The sequence below is a fragment of the Zalophus californianus genome, chromosome 4, assembly GCF_009762305.2.
Source record: "Zalophus californianus isolate mZalCal1 chromosome 4, mZalCal1.pri.v2, whole genome shotgun sequence".
NCBI lineage: Eukaryota > Metazoa > Chordata > Mammalia > Carnivora > Otariidae > Zalophus > Zalophus californianus.
Window position 1 is genome coordinate 180,226,882 of NC_045598.1, and position 3,652 is coordinate 180,230,533.

Below are 3,652 nucleotides of genomic sequence, written 5' to 3' on the forward strand. Positions count from 1 at the left end.
TCTGGCTCTGGAGTCAGAGTAGGTCAGAGGAGATGCTCTGCTACTTTGCAGCCTCGGTGATATAGAAAAGGCCACAGGAAAAGGTGTCTTTCTGGGAACGCTGTGTCGTCTACCCGCTGTGTCTTGACATGTGGCAGCCAGCGTGGGCCATGAGGTACAAGGCTGGCCAGCAGAGGGTGACAGTAGAGAAAGACAGCAAAATTCTAGGTCCTCGATGGTGTTGTTGAGGAAGTGGATTAAATTGTGAAACTGTCTTGCTTCCAGGCATTTTGGTATCTGAGAAAAGAAGTCCCTTTCTTGTTTAAGCCATTTTGAATCGGCTTGAAAGCGTGCTAACTGATTGATGCACTGGGCAATTATGAGGAGTAAATGAAACAGTGCAGGTAAATTGTTTGGTGCCTTGCCCAAGATAAAGTAGCATTAATATAGAGTGAAATGTCCCGAAAGTCAGAGTCTGGAAAAGGGTAGGAGAATAGGGTATGGAAAGGCCAAAGATTTTCACAATCGTACAGGAATGGGCAATATGTGGTTCAGGGCTGTTATCGGCGCCCCCCCGAGCCCATGTCAGGCATCTCTAATGCAGCACAGAACCCTTTCATGGCCAAGTCCCTATCCTGGGGCATGGCGCGGCTCACCCAATTTGCTTTCCATCTCTCGGAATTGCTGTCCTGCCTTGCCTGGTGGCCAAAGTTTCCTATATCTTGTCCAACAAAATATTCATCATGATTAGATTATTATATCAGAATTATATGTGTTATAATTATATAACATTTTACACAATGCTATATAACAATTATATAATATATACACAAATAACACTATATACAAAACACACAATTCTATAATGTATTATAGAATTAGTATAACAATGATTACAATAAATTAACAAAGTCCTGGTGGTTTACATTTTAAGAAAGTTTTCTCACTGTGAAAGGAATGGTTGGTCTTTCATTGAAAGAACATACATATTATGTATAGATGTGTAATTATGTAATGTATTATGTAATTATTATAATAATAATTAATGTCCTAGTGGTTTGTACTTTAGCACAGACTTCTTACTGGGAAAGGAACGGCTTGGTATTCCATCAGGGGAATTTTACAAGCAGGGTTTGCAGGGCAGTGCCTCCTGAAACCACATCTCATAGATCCCAAGTTATGGTGAGCAAAACTGAGCCCTTTGGAAGATTCTGCAAATTCTTGGCACAAATCCAGGCTACTAATATCTCCGCAGAGCCTGACTCAACACACCATTGCTAGAACCAGGGTAGGTGAAAATGGACCAGTGATAGCTTCTGTTCTAATTTTACCCCAGCCCCCACCCTTAAAATACATCTCTGAACAATGCAGTACAGTTTAGCAATGAATGAAATTGTGGCTTCTGGTTACTGAAAGCAAAGAGACAAACAACTTCCCTGTGCGCAGGAGAGGCTTGGGGAAGATCTACAAGCTTCTCAACGTCAGCTCAGCTTCCTTGAGACTCATCTTCCATCTAAAAATTGATGGTTTCTGTCCAACGTGCCTCAAGTGCCAGTTACACAAAAAAACTAGCTAAGATAACACCATTTCCAATGTTTTAAACCTCTGAGGCACTATATAAATTATTGGAGATAAATAATCTTCAAGTTCCAATTGGACAAGATTAAGCAACTCCACCCAGTAGACTAATTCATTCTATCACTTGGGGAAATACTGGTCAATTGCAAAAAAAAAAAAAAAAAAAAGGCTGAATTCTTCCTTCTTCCCTTTCCTGCGTTCATATCCTGGGCAGTGTGGCTTTGCAGCACCTTTGCCTAAGAGGTGGACTCTTTTCCTTTGCCCCTTGAATCTGGGCTGGCTTTGTGACATGGTTTGGCTGCTAGAACGCCGTGACGGTGTTCCAGTTCTGAGCTAAAGCCTCAAGAGGCAATGCATGTTTCCCGTCTTCCATTTCTTGGAACCCGTTCCAGAGGCCATGCAAGCAAGCTTGGACTAGCTTGTTGGAAGGGAAGAGAAGCCAGCCTCCATCAGCCAGCCTCCATCCAAGCCGGGAGCTGCCCAGGTCACCATCTGCAGATATGTGAGTTAGCTTGGTCAAGACCAGATGAGCTGCCCAACTGAGCCCGAGCTAAGCATGATTGACTTGAAGAATCATGAACTAAATAAATGGTTGCTTTTTAAAGTTACTAAGTTTTGAGGTGGTTTGTTACATAGCAGTAGAGACTGACAGAAACATTTAGCAGAAAGCTCATTGCTTTTGTTAGTAGTCAGAGAGTACTTCTAAATACCTAATTCAGCCAGGTGTGCATACAAGTTAGGGACAATAGGTATTGAAGGAGTTAGAAACTTGGCTTCTGCCAGCCTTTTTAAGTTTTGAAATAGTCCAGGCGTCTCTGGGAAGGTAACAAAGATGTATATTAAGAATTTGTCCTCTGGATCCACTGCTCACTCTCCTACTATCTCAGTATATTCAGTTATAACGAGGATGGAATGAAACAGGCATCACTGCACTAATAAGAATATGAATAGGCTTGATTCTTTCTAGTCATTAAATAAATACTTATTTAAATATACCCTGTAATAGGGGATGGGGTTACAGGATGAAAACATATAGCTTCTATCCTGAATTTATGAGGACTCTATCCACAATTTATAAGGAGTAACAGACAAAAACTTAATTATGAAACCAGCTCATATATAAAAATTAAATGTTGGAAGAGAATTTGGTACTCTCTGTCAAAGGCCTTAAATTATTTTTACTCTTTGGTGCATTGATTTCGCTTTTGAAAATATATCCTAAAGAAATGATCTGAAATGCAAAAAAGGCCTTATTCACAAAATGTTCTTCTCTCTATGTAAATACAGGTGAAATATATTAATTACCAACAGAAAATTAGTTATGATGTATCTGCTAGCTGGAGCATTACCCAGACATGAAAATTATGTTTCTGGAGAGTCTGTTCTAACAAAAACAATTATGACATGCACTCAATAAAATGCAGAATACAGAAATACATTGGCAATCGTAGTAAACTAATAACAAAATAAAGATTAGAATAAAATACTCTAAATGTTTTGACAGAGAGTGGGAGAGAAGAAAATTAATATTTTTTGATGATGTATTAAGCACATATGTGTTATGTTACTTAAATGCTTTTTAAAAAAAATTTCATTGTCACTATGACTTTTCAAGGTTCTTGCTATCATTGACATTTTACAGATAAGGAAACTGAGGCTCAGAGAAGTTGAACGACTTCTCAGGCATATAGGGTTGGTGGCTGGTGTAAGCTGCATTTGAACTGAGGGGGATTTGACCCCAAGATCATTCTCTTTCCATCAGAGCTGTCAGACTCCCACTAAAGGGATCATAAATGGATTTTATTTTCCTTCTTTCTCTTTACTGGCACTTCCTAATTCTACTTTGATAAATTGTGTCTCTTTTACATATAAATATCATTTCAGAAATGGGCAGATGGTTCACATCTGCCTGGCTTATATCCAGGCTCACGTTCAGGCAGAGTGGTAGCTGCCTACAGAGGGACTCCCAGGCACTTGGGGAGGGCATCCCCACTCTCCTGAAATACCTCTCCTCCTAACTGGAATTCTTTAACTTTAACTAAGGGATGCATTGTCCATTTCATGATCAGAAAGAGAATCCTAGCCCTCCTGAAGC